Consider the following 14370-nt stretch of genomic DNA (forward strand, 5'->3'; position numbering starts at 1 on the left):
TGCATTTGTAAAATTGAGCAATCTGAATTTTTTTTCATTAAACTTCAGGGCTTAAATGGGACTTTCAGCAGTCTGGTTTTGTCATCATGCAATTTACCTGTTTTAGAAATCTTCAGTTCTAATCAACATTACGAAACTCAAAAAAGATAAAATATTAAAAGCATTAAGATGTCTTTTTGTGAAAGTACAGTGTTTCTACCTAAGGGTTGCTTTTTTTTAATTTTAGGATGCAATAGGTGTATTCATTTTAGACAGCAATTGAAACTGTAAATTTAATAGTGGTATACCTTCTCAGGGTTTGGAAAATTTGTTGTCTTTCTTCTCAAGATAGTTTTCATAGTACTTTACTGTACTGTTTTCTGTACAACTGCTATTTCAGAGAAACATATATGTCATCATGCTGAAGAAAGAACTATTTATTTTGTCCTGTTCTTTTTTGATGGTGGCTTTGTAGACAGACTTGAAAATCAATCACAACCAAACTTTCATCCAAGTGTTTGATCAATGCCCCATCTACTGTTTTTAGAGTTTCTCTTTGGTTTTGTGACTGCTACTGTGTCTGAGTAGGTATATACACCTGTAGTTCTACCAAATGTTAACCCACCAATTCATCAAGATAATATTCCCAATATAGCATTGCACTTGAAATTTAAGGTGCAAGTATTAGATTCTTTCAGTAACCAAACTTGTTTTGCCAATAAACTAGAAAAAAAATCTGTTTCTTAGTATTTAAAATTATTTATATGTTCTCAATAAATCTCTAAAACTGGGAAACTTAACTGCAGTTTTTATTCTGGGAACTTCAGGAGTCAAGTTGGATTTTCCAGTTAACCGTGTTTTGACATCAACGAATTTCTCTGCTCTTTTCAAATTTAATACAATCTGTACAATCTCTAAGTACTGAAGCACTACTCTTTTTATGTGTTCATAGCACAGAGAACTATCAGGAGGAACATTATCATTTTTCAGATGGCATTTGTTATTACAGTAAACAATAAAGTCCTAAACTATTCTGATTTGTGAAGCTCTTCTGTCTTTCCGCTTGCTTTAAACTTGACAATAATGGAAGCTTTTGTCTTCACTGTGCCGCACGAAGAATTCACATAACAATGATGTGACTTCCTACTGTTGGATTAACTAAATTAATTTTAAGAACTTCTATCCTCTTCTGATATATCCATCATTTATACAAATCCCTTCATAGGAAACTGTCATTAAGAGCCTACCCAGTATGAGTCACTGATATGAGTCTATATAGAAACTTACGTTATATAGATTTACATTGCATATTACCTCCAAATTGCCTGAGATTGACACTTTGGAAAAATAATCATCACAATAGACATCATATAAGAAGTAAACAAACCTATTTAATAAAATAATTTATAATGTGAAGAATATTTTTTGTAGAATTTGTCTACTTGCTTTCTAAAAGCAAATGGGAAAAGAAAAGGAAAAATGGATAAATTTTCTTTAAAACTATTCTCTGGAGTAGTTTCATATCCATCTCTATCGAAGTTCTACTTCTTGTTTTATCCTTTAATATTTTTCTATGAACAACTGTACTTTTAGGTCCCTCCTAAATTTTTAACCAAGGAACAACTTTCAATGGTATTTTGATATTTATTTCATGACTTTGAAAGGTTTTCTCAGTCTTTTCTGGAACTGTACCTTCCTTCTGAACTCTTACACTACAACTTAATCAATAAAGGTAATGTAAGTGTCTCTTTTTATTATTTTCTTTCTTTGAAAACTACACCTCAGCAATCTCACCTTTTCAATGCCCAACTCAAGAAGTATCAATAATGGACACCACTAAGCAATGTCATTTTCTTTGGCAATCAGGTTGGTCAAACATGAGGAATCTTTAGTGAGTCCATGCTAACTGCTCCTGATAACCTGCTTCTCATTCATGTGGATAAAGATGTCCTTCAGAATGAATATATTCTATATAAATAGATGAGACAGTTCATGTAATATTTTTATCATTCTTCTATTTTGGAGGTGGAGAGTCTTGATAAAACATGATTTTAGACAAGAGTTAAGACCCTGTTTAGGAGAACAAAACACTTGATTTTAACTTTCAGCATGTACCTCTGCTGTTTTAGTGGGACTTAAATATTTGCCTAAGCACAATAAGAATTGTCAACTAGTTTTTTAAATTTAGTTTAAAGATGGCACCTAGAAAATCAAGATGAAAGCAGTAAAATTAACATTCAGAGCCCCACCTACAGCATTATATGTTAAATGTAGAATATATTTTATTTTTACATTGAGCTCAGAGTAAGCAGAAAAAATAGCCATAGCTTTTCTGGTCTAGTAAGCTAAAATATGAACCTAGTCACTTGTTAAATGAAACTTGATCATCTATTTGAAATTACACACATTTGTGTTTATAACAAGTAAAAAGATGTCTAAAGGAAAAGTCCAATTAAACTATGTCATCTATCTGAAAGACTAGTTTTCTCCAATTCTTTCTAGAAATAATTGATAGGAATTGTATCAAAAAATATTGTCCACATGTACTTGGAAGTTTAATTGTGTGGAAGATGAAAATGAAATTGACAGTAAATACCAATAGCGTCTTGAAATTTTTATTCTTTCTTTTTTTTTTTTTTCATAAGGGATTTGCAGTTAAAGAATTGAAAACAAACAATATTCACAATACAATTTCTTTTCTTATTTGATTACTTTTTGCTGAAAAATAGAAGGAGGAACTTTCACTTCCTCCTCTGAAACAAAATTCCCTGACAGATAACAAACCATTCAGTGTCTATTCACCACTAATATAAACATCATTTATTCAAGCTTCTTTTCTGAGAAATCCATAGAATCTACTACATAGCCAAAAGTACCTGATAATGTTGTTTAAAAGTGTCTTGTATTAAGAAACCAAACAAACAGTAGTGATAAAATACTTGGAACCTTAATGTCATGTTTTGACAAAAATGACTGCAAACCCACATATGCTTCACATATGTTGCATGATGTATATTTAAATAGGAATACAGGCAGACATGAAGCTTTATGCTGTGCCAATGGTGCTCATTATCACAGTTATACCTCTGGAATACATGACAGTTTTTGTTCACTGTATTAATGGATAAGGTTATAAATCACAGCTTACAATCACACCTATATGCTCTGTGTCTGCATGAATCTTTGACCTGGAAGGCCATGGTGTAAGTACTAAAAATAAAATTACCTAAAATAACAGTAGATGGAAGACATATTTGCTAGAGTTTAATCTACTCTCTCAATTTTGTGCTATTTAAAATCTAGTTAATGAAAGGAATTTATTGTAAACTCACTAAAGCTGCTAAATCATATGAAATAGATAAAACAGTGACAGACAACAAACAGCAAGTAAAATGAAAAAGGACTGCCCATCAACTGATGATGTACAGTATTAAAAATTAAGATATTATATGGTCACCCATAGAAGGAGTTTGAAATTTTTGAACCCAGAAATTCTATTACTAGCTTGGAATTGGCTGAAATGCTCTCACTCAAAGAGTTGCTCAATGGTTCAATGTCCAAGTGGAGAATCAGTGATGAGTGACATTTCTCAGGGGTCAGTATTGGGACTGACACTAATAAATATCTTTGTTGGTGACTTTGACAGTGGGATTGAGTGCATGCTCAGCAAGTTTGCAAGACAACACAAAGCTGTGTGGTGCAGTCAACATACTGGAGGGAAGGGATGACATCCAGAGGGACATTGGCAAGCTTGAGAGGTTGGCCTGTGCATATCTTAGGAAGTTAAACTAGGCAAGCAGAATTACAGACTGTGCAGAGAAAAGATTGAGAGCAGCCCTTAGCAGAAGGACTTGGGGGTGTTGGTGAATGAGAAGCTCAACATGAGCTGGCAATGTGCACTTGCAGGCTGGAACTTGGGGTGAGAGAAACTTATCCAGCAGGTCGAGGTAGGTAATTCTGCCCCTATACTCCACTCTCATGGGATACCCAACATAAGAAGGATATGAACCTCTTGGAACACGTCCAGAGGAGGCCACAAACAAGATCAGAGAGCTGGTACACCTCTTCTATGAAGACAGGCTAAGAGAGTTGGGGCTGTCCAGTGTGGAGAAGTTTCAGGGAGACCTTATAGCAGTCTTCCAGTACCTGAAGAAGACTGACAAGAAAGATGGAGAGGGGCTTTACAATGATGTGTAGATGCAGGACAAGGGGTAATGGCTTCAAACTGAAAGAGGGTAGATTTAGACTAGATATTGGGAAGAAATTCTTCACTGGAATGTGTTCAAGGTCAGGTTGGATGGGACCCTGAGCAAGCTGGTCCAGTGGAAGGTATCCCTGTCCATGACAGGGGTTTGGAACTAGATGACCTTTAAGATACCCTCCAACTCAGATTATACTATGATAAATCCCTGTTCGTGCCTGTTTCAGCAATTAACCCATTTGAAGAAGAATGTCTTCATTTTACCTTGCAATAGAGGCAGAAGGTGGGAGGTTTTATAATATCAGCATATTTGTAACACTGATAAACATTAACATGGCAATATTAGATAAGCACTGTGTAAAACTGAAAAAGGAGAATACATTAAAACCAAAACAAATTATATTAGACTGCTAATTCTTCAAATCAACATTGAGTCCTGGGCTAGTATTCTTATATAAGTCAGTTTTTACACTATTGTTAAATTTTTGAGGTGACTTCTATTAAATTTGAAAACTGTGGAGGAGGAAAATTAAGACTATGAAAGGAAATGGCAGCAGAATACTTCTCAAGTAAGATTACACCGTCCCTTGGTAAGAATCAGAATATTGTGTTCCAATCTCTTAATAGTAATTTTTTTTCTATTTATTGCACCACTTGAGATATCAGGGAGAAGTTTAACAGAGTATATATCAGGGGTACAAAGGATGAACCAGGCTTTGAAAAAACTTTGTATCTTAGAGGAAGGCAAATTTTAAGGTACTTAAAAAATTATTACTTTAAAAAATATATTATTTTTAATAATTTTTGAAATGTTGAGATAATAAATGGTACCAACTGTAACTGATATTTAAAAATTCTAAGATGGTGGAAAAGTAGATGTAATTCAAGTCTTAGAGGAATAAATTTCAAAACAGGATGTCTTTATCTATGTGGAAGTATGAGTAGTTCAAATAAGGGATTAAATTATTAATTATTCCTACTTCATAGAAAGTAGTCTTGCCATGATGCAGATCTGCATTCCCAGCTCCAATGGACTTAGTACTATGCTTTGTTTCTTTTCCTGCATCACAGAATCAGAGAATCACAAAATGGGTCAGGTTGGAAGGGACCACAGTGAGTCAAGCTCTCCAACCTCCCTGCTCAAGCAGCATCATCCTAGAGCACATGGCACAGGATTGTGCCCAGATGGTTCTTGACCAGTGAGGGAGACTCCATGACCTCAACCAGTTCTCAATCCATCCCACTGTCCATTCATCTGAGCCACAATTCTTGACTTGGCCTGTGAGGATTTCATGAAAGAATCTCTCTTTTTTTTTTTTAATGATTAAATGTTTTAATGTTTGAATTAAATTTACAGCATATATGTAAGGTGATTTGACAGAGCAAAATAAATAGTGTAAAGTTACAGTTATCATGATATTATTTTATGTTCTCCTGGGGCAAAGAAGAAATATTGAATAAGGAATGTCTCCTATGCAAAGAAGTTCTTTTGAAATTAAACAAAGCAACATTTTAAATACTTTTCTTATTCAGTGTCTCAATGTATATAAAAATCTTTCACAATAAAGCCACCTCTCTTCTATTCTTTCATACAGTCCCTGCCTTTTGCCACTGTGCTTTGAGAGCAGGAGATGTACCTGCAATTACCATCTCATAGCCTCACGGGTTTTTGTGGCAATTTTTTTTCAGAATAAAGAAAATTAAATTCTAAAATTACATTTTCATCCAGACTTATTCCATTTTCATCCATTTAGCTTGTTCATATGAAATTCAAGGAATTCTAGAGTGGATGGGACAGACTGCAGTGCTAATGAACACTTCTAAATTTGCCAGCCAAGATTTTGTGACTAGAAAACTCCTCAACTCATGGATAGTCAAAATCCATTTTTAAGGGCTTTCAGCTTCGTGAGATTTATAAACACAAACACAAAAATTGAGACAATGTAAATAAACTTCACAATTAACTGGAAACATACTATAGGCTTTGCAGAGGTAAAGTACAAAGACAACCTGCTCTATCTGCAAATTCATGAAACTCTTAGAGAAGGCTTCAGATTTCAGAACTGAAGGTTCAAAACAAAATCCAGAATGTTTAAATAAGCAAATTGCATTAATAGGATTGTTGTGTTAAACGAGTTGCTTTTATCAGGAGAAAAAAAGAAATAGAACTGGGGAGCTGATTTAAATTTGTAATGATAATTCAACAAGATTAATATGTTCTTTTTTGTTTAAAAAGAAAGCACTGAGAAGCATAATTGATTAAAGTGGTTTTGATTCAGATACTGTAATATGACTAGATGCTAGAATATTTTTTTAAAGTACTATTGTCTAGAACACTTGCGTGCCAGTGTAAAATTTTTCTCACTTGATCTTTCCCATCACAGGCCCAAGAACATTTCTCAGTTTTATAGTTACAGAGATTTCCTGGTTAATGGTTCCAATAGAAGAGAGATGAGTCTAGAAGAGTTCCCCAGTGCATCTGAGGAAAATGAAGATCATAACTGTTTTGGGATGAGTGATCATATGAAAACCCTGAGGCTGTTCCGATTAGAACATTTGAAAATAGAGTAATTATTCAAGATGACTAGTTGATATTGCGTTCTTTTTCTTATTTTTCACATACAATTTTTTGTTTTTCTGCGCTTGGTTTCACTTCAAGAGTGGTATCTCAACTGAGCCATGTGTATGGGGGCAAAGGATTCAAAATCACATTATGGTCATTGGCAATGTAGTCAATAAAGTAATTGGAGAAACTCAGATCACGTGTAGTGGGCACCTTGATTGTATCCCTTCAACCTTAATATTTTCATTGTAAGGAGAATCTGCTTTGGCTAGAGTCTTTTCAATTACCATGTCTGGAAAAAGCCATTAACAGTCTAAATATCTTATATATACTCCTGAAATACACCTTTCAGTGTAGTTTTGTCAAAATCAACTCTCTGAGCTCCAAGACCATGATAGCTTGCAAAACAAATTGCAGTTTGTAGATACAGTTGGGACATTTGTTGCTCTTTATGCAACAATGTTAATGTAATTAACTTGTGGTGCCCATCATTGCAACTGTGGCACAGTTTTAATTTACTGCAATTAGATATGTTGACCAAAACATATAATCTAAACATAACTTTTTAAAGATATTTGAGACACTCTACTTTTCCTTTTACATCTCTAGTTGCTGCAAAATAGCGTGGTTTCTCTAAAAAGGTTTTATGCCATATTTACCTATTCCAGAACTCTAGTGCCAGTGTGTCCCATTACAACCTAATCAATATACATATTATCAAGGGGATAAAAGTCCCCTTGTTTTAATCTGGTTTCTGAAAAAATTAGCATCTATTATCTGAGTCAGAAGTGATTATTTATATTAGGAACTTGAAAACAATATATAAAAATATTCTGTATCTCTTGATTTAATTTTTCCTAATGAGAATGAGACATCACATTGATCTATCACTGGTCAATCCATTAGCTACAAGGCCTATATAGCTTTATCTACCAAGTGGCATTATGTAAAGAATGTAATTTTTGTTATGTAAATTTTTGTTATGTAAAAAAAAATAGCTTGAAGTTGTATATAGAGTTTTGCGGGGAAAAAAAATGCAATGGTAACATAACAAAGAATTACAGTCTTCTTACAAGGACATCTTATCACACAGTTTTCCACTAAAACCACTTCAAAATATGCCTCATTATGTAGCTCACTAATGGCATTTCAGACCCTCAAAAATGTCAGGAACTTCAACATTGAGTTCAGACGAGTTTTGAACTCAAGAGAAAGAGGTTCTTCACAGCTTGAGATCATTAATTTGCAAGGTATTTGTCAACTGCATGGTAAGCAGATGGAATGTACTTGTCAGGGCGCAACTTAAATGTGAAACAAATTAAAAAGAGAGAAAATTTAAAATTATGTCACCAAGCTGGGAGGACATCCAAATACTTCTAGCCATGAGAATTAAATAGATCTGAAGCTGATATGACAAAAAAAAAAAAAAAAAGTCAATGCACAGAATGAAATCACTTTTTCTTTTTTAAATGTATCTTCTATCTTTTTGTGAGCTTTTCCATAGAAAATTCTAGCTGATAACTTAGTTCAGGACAGGAAAAGGCCTTCAGTTATGAAAAATAACTTCAAGGTATAATCCTTTAAGAAACAATACATAGTCTAACTTTTTTTCTTACTATGATGCCTTTTTAGGCTTAATATTTTAAATCTGAATCAACAGTGCAGTTTACGGTATGCTCTCTGGACAAAGGATAAACTAGCTTTATAAAATTGATTTAAACATATGTGACTCTGAAACTACTATGAAAGCGGTTCTCCAGTCTTTTTCTGAATTGTTCTGATATAAAATACAAGCCAGTATCATGATCCAATACTCCTATGTAAAATGAATTATAATAAAATAATTAGCATTAATCCTTTTAGTCTTCAAGCATTTTTCATCAGCATTCCATAACCCTCAGGACTGATATGTAGAAGCAGAAGTATTTATGGTAGTCACCCTTTTTTTGACATCTTCTGTTTGTAAGTTGTTGTCTCAGATAATAGTAGGAGAGGGTACCATGAAATATTGGAATACATACTATTAATGGTACATGTAAGAATTTCTCTTTTCTATTTTTTGGTGCTATCTGTAAGATTATTTATATTCTGTATATTCCTGTGTATGTAAGTACATGTATATGTGACATTGTGTCTATCTCCATGTGTTTAGGTAGGTAATTCATACAGTCCTGAGGGTCGATTAGGCTTCAGTTCTTCTGTTATTTGTCCTGCAATGTATCTTCTTTTTTTAAAAAATGAAATATATGTATATATTAGACCCAACTTCCAGGTATTTTAATCTCCTAAATTGAAATTTTTAGTCATGTGATTTAAAGAAAAAAAATCCTAATGGTAAAATAAGATTGGTCCATTCTTCTTGGTTACATTTTGTTTTATTTTTCAAATCTGTATTACTATTCATAAATCTAAACATCTGGTTGAACTGTAACATGATGGCAATTTTTCATTTCATTATGTCATTAAGATATTACACCTGAATTTAGTCACTCATCACAAGTATAAAATGTAATTTTTATTAAAGCCAAAATCATCTTTGGGATTTAATCTTTCTTGATTGGTTGGAACTTTTACAAAGTTTATATCAGTGATGAAATTAGATCTAATTTATCCAGTTTGATGTATCTCCCCAGTCACATTTGCAAAGATGGAAATATGTTAAATGAGTTACATAGATGAAGAAAAAAGATGTCCCTTAAGAAATTCCCCTTGATGTATATAATTAAGTGTCTTGTTAGAGACAACTCTAGTGATTTACTTCTGCTAAAACAATATTTTCTCCTCATTTATTATAATTAAGGAGATTGTCATGAGGTCACTTATTTGGCTGTTCATCATTCTTTGAAGTTTTTTCTATGAACCAAACACAAAGTGGCACAATTATTCCTGTCAAAGCCAAGGCTTTCTACTTCAATATTGAATGTATTGAAATTATTCTTTTCTATTTCCATTATTTCATCAGAAAAATCACTGAGATAGTCATGTCAAGTGCTGACTAATTTAGATAGTGAACTGCAGAGGGGGGAATATCATGTGTAGCACAGAAAGCCTCAGTAACAAAACAGGAGAAACTGTTGCACAAAACACCTCTTCCCAGGACAACCCCTTTTCTCTGGGCTACTCTCACACCTCCATCATCCTCAGCCCTCAGTCCGAGGTCCACAAAAGGGGATGGTTTTTCAGGGAGTGATTGTGGGAGGGGGACAGAGCTGAAGCTGGAGCAGGGTAGGCAGCAGTCGCTGGTCCCAGGGCAGGGGTTAAACCAGGGACACCCAGCCCCGGCCACGGTGAGGCTGAGCCACCTTTCTGAGGGGTCAGAGCCAAGACCAGAGCATCCCACTGAAAAAGACAGAAGTAATTTTTACTGGACTACAAGTGATGTGTTGTTGACAACCCTGAAGACCTCAGGATACAAATTATGCGCACTTGAAGGCAGAAACTTAAACTTAGGGTTATTGTATTAGACAGACTGATTTCCTATAAAATATTTGCTTAACTTGCAATTGAAACAAACTGAAGTGCTAGCGAAAGGAAGACAAAAGGAAAGATCAATTTAGCAAACCCCTACATTTTATTGCCTGAAATTTTTAAAATATTGGGAATCCTTAATCTAGTTCTATTGTTACTAATTGAGATTGTTTTCCTGTATATATGTAATTTTCAAATGGAATAATTAATCTGAGAAAAATTGAAATATAAATAATGAACAAACGTGGAAACTGTATAATGTTTACTTTGTATGGATAGGTCTATGTATATGTAAAGGTCTTTTTTATTCAGCATTAACTTCCTTGTTTTTGTTAAGGTGCAAAATTGGCAAAAGAAATATCAGATGTCTCCATCATGAATAAAATTTTATCCTGTCATTGAAATTAAGGTGGCATTGGTATATGATAGCAGAAGAGCAGACTAAATTTTTTTAATATTAAATATTTGGTAATTAGGTTTTGAAACAAAAAAATCTAGTCTTTTATCTACCTCCTGTTTGAGGAAGCAAAATCATCAGCAGTTTCCAATAATCCTTCTTGCTAATGTAATCAGATTTTTAAAATATTTTTTGGATAGTGGCATAACCAAATAGGTTTCACAACTGTTCAGGGATTATTTGTTAGCAGATTTTCATGATGAATCAGACCAAAGATTCATCATGCTCATCTATTGACTCCCAGAGTGTGAAAAGCTACAAATATGTAGAACAGTATTAGAAATGGGCCAGCCTTACTTCTGGGAGTTTAATTCAACCTTCAATTATCTGTAGATCAGGGAGTTTCTGAGCCAGAGGTAGTATCTGTGTGTTCACGGTCACAAAACTGATGTCTTTTCTACGAACTTCCCTGCCATCCCTGGACCCCATATAAACCACAACATTCTGTAACATTGAATTCTACAACTTATCTAGATTACTATGAGAGGATTCCTCTGCCTTTGTTTTTTGGTTCTTCAGTCTCCATAGGGTTAGGTAAGGTAGCCAATCCCTCCACTCTAGAGACTAGCTTTATTTGATGTCCCTGTTACTGATTAACATTAAAAAGTATTAAATCTGAGTTGCTCTCTGATTTGTACTAATACTAGTTAGTGCCACTGATCAATCAGAGTTTGAACAACTCATTTCACTGCAGAATTGGAAATCTGAAATCGAGGGGAAATGGAGGACAAATGAACTTTTAGTTAAAGGAAATTTACGCTTGCAAACATTTATTCACTGAAAAAACCATTCCAACAGTATTGATTTGATTCTGTGAATTTTATGTCATGAACCCAGTCTGCGCTCTGGTTGATAGAGGACTTGGAAAGATAATTTTTGTCCTGAGGTGACTGTATGATACTGTATTCCCCATCGTCTGCCCTATGCCAGACGTGAATCCTGTGCCTTCCTGTGTCTTTAAGCTGTTTCTCAGAAGAGGGGGGAGAGAAGCCAGGTGAACGTTTTCAGAGTGGTTTGTATGTCAAGGACATACAACCTGCGTTCTCTCACTGCTGCGGCAGAGCGGAAAAAAGAACTTTTCTTGCTTTTCCCAGCTCTTGGTTCCTTTTCTCAGGAGAGAGATTGAAATTTAAAATTCTTTGCTTTTTTCACTGGCCTGCTAGCTGAGGCAAAAACTCTTCCGGAACTGTTCAGAACACCAGAACATCAGAACATCACCGGGAGACCCTACACTGTGGCCCGGAGGGGCCACACCGGACCCCAGCTCTGGAGAGAGAGAGCAGAACCACTCCTACAAAGGACTCGAGTATTTATCAGGTTCTTTCCACAGCGAGAGGTTTTATTATTTAGCATTATTTTTTTTCCGTGCCTGCGTGCACTCTGCTTGTTAAAAATAACTTCTTTTTCTGTTTCCTCTGAGGAATTTTTTCCCGAACCTGTGGGGGAGGGGGGATGAAACCTGCCTTCTTTGGAGGAGATGTTCCTTCCCGAGCGTTTCCCTTGTCTCAAACCTGGACAATTCTTAAAAAAGAACACCCAATTTCTAAAATATCCAGTATCCATTGTTTTAGGAGATGAGGTGAAGAAGTTATGAAATAATTATTTAGTAAAGTGTCTAATGTTACTAATTTCTTATGATCTTCTAGTGTAAACATATCAACTAATGCATTATTCTTTTTCCTTCTTGAGTCAGCAAGGAAATTCAGAAATTCTTTATAAAATAATTTGTGGAGTGGAGATGAGCCAAAAGACTATTTTTACTTCAAAGCTGTAAACTCATAATTTATCTTTGGTGGGTGTTTCCTGGTTCATAGGGAAAAAATGTTTCAAAATTTTGTGATGATTTCTGTTAAAATGCTGTATTTGGAGTTTTATTTCTAACTAAAGAGATAAAATTGGTGTTTCTTTCTGCTTCCAGTATGTCTTTTCTAAGAGACATTAGATGTTCAAGGAGATCTGAACTGTCACAAAATCAGTGTTAAAGGCTATAGATAGAGAGACAGCAGTTTGTATAGTGCTTCAAAGTAAGAAAAAAGCTATTTTGAAGTCAGCTCATTCTAGACTACTGGCTGCAATTTAGCAGTTCTTTCTAGACAGCTCTGCTGATCTGAGTCCTGACCTAATACCCATAAAGGTTACTTGTAGTTTGTCAATGTAGACATTAGATGAATTCTGTTAGGATCTTTTGCTGTGGAAGAATGCCTTCAGATTTAAACTGGGCATCTCTGATAAATTGCTAAGCAAATACTGGTCACATTATATAGTAGGTGAAAAGAGAAAGATATGATCAAAGACAGCTATAAAAAAGGCTGGGTAGAAAGATAACTATAGAAAATCATGAAGGTATGCTGTAGGGCATAGGTGAATTGAGTCTATTGATTTTTATATGTTGCACTATAACTTCTGTTCACAGCTAGATGGTGTTTCCCAGTACAGAGTGAACTATTTGCTGTCACACAGTAGAGTGTAACTTCTTAGTCATTAACGTCTGTTGTATTTTGTTGAGTGAATTGGACACTAGAACCAAGATCATCATTGTTTAAGATGCACCAAAATGCTCTATGAACTTTCTTAATTAAAGGCCATTCTACCATCATCAGTAAACTGTATTGACTGAGGCTCAGAACGCAAACAGGTTTTAGAACCTGCTCTGTGAATTCACACTTTAGCAATTTAACAGAGCTTTGCTGAGGCCACTATAGTTTTAATTTAAGCTACAAGATCAAGGTGTGAAAAAGAATATAGAAAAAAATAATTATTTCCTCTTATTTAGTTGAATATTTTGATTTTGTCCACTTTTTAAAATAATTGAGATGATATAATAAACCTTACTAGTCAATTTCTGCTTTGGATTAGTCTCCAGGGTGTTTTATTTCTGCCTCAGGAAAAATTTTTTACATCCTCAAGTAACTCATTTATATATAATTAAAAGAATGTGTTGTTTTTTTTCTTCTGTTTCCTTGGTTTGGTTTGGTTTGGTTTGGTTTGGTTTGGTTTGGTTTTCTCCATCATATATCACATCATCTTTTGTTTCAACATTTGCTGTGGTTACATATCTTGAATGGTGCAATAGAAAAACATTACTGTCTCCTCCTTTTCCTGATGTTTGAGTAACTAAAACCATACATACTTTCCAAAGGTTTCCGAAAGCTGCCTTTTCAAAAAAGGTTCATTAGTTAATAATTTAATATACTGTTGTTATTTTTATGGTATTATATATCTTCCATGACTGATGAAATTTTTGACGTGCTAGTAAGAAAGGATAAACTTCAGCAATTAGAGGTGAATCATCAGGAGATGTTGATTCTCTAGAGTACCAAAATCTATAACAGTGTGTCACCAACAATTCAGAGTAAGTGATGTCTAATGCCATACAAAATAGTCATTATTACCACCCACTGTTGCCTCTAACGTACCACAGAGGTATTTATAAAATTGTTCTCTTAATCTTATGTCATTTATATTGAAAAATACAATGACTACCACATTCAAAGACATGCCTATAGTAATTAAGAAAAGACAAGAGAATAGTACCCGTGGGGGATTTACTGAAATACAAAAAAGGCTTACTTTTGTTAAAACAGGAAAAGACTAAGTGTAAGATTGTTATTTCCCAAGGAACCAGAAAGAAAAATATACTCTGCAATAGATGGAATTTCTGCTATCAATATGTGTAATTTTTTTATATGTAGAATTACATAG

This window comes from Corvus kubaryi, unplaced genomic scaffold (assembly GCF_017639235.1).
Source record: "Corvus kubaryi isolate FWS band 111438036 unplaced genomic scaffold, C.kubaryi_AGA036_p1.0 split3-73, whole genome shotgun sequence".
In the NCBI taxonomy this organism is placed as follows: Eukaryota; Metazoa; Chordata; class Aves; order Passeriformes; family Corvidae; genus Corvus; species Corvus kubaryi.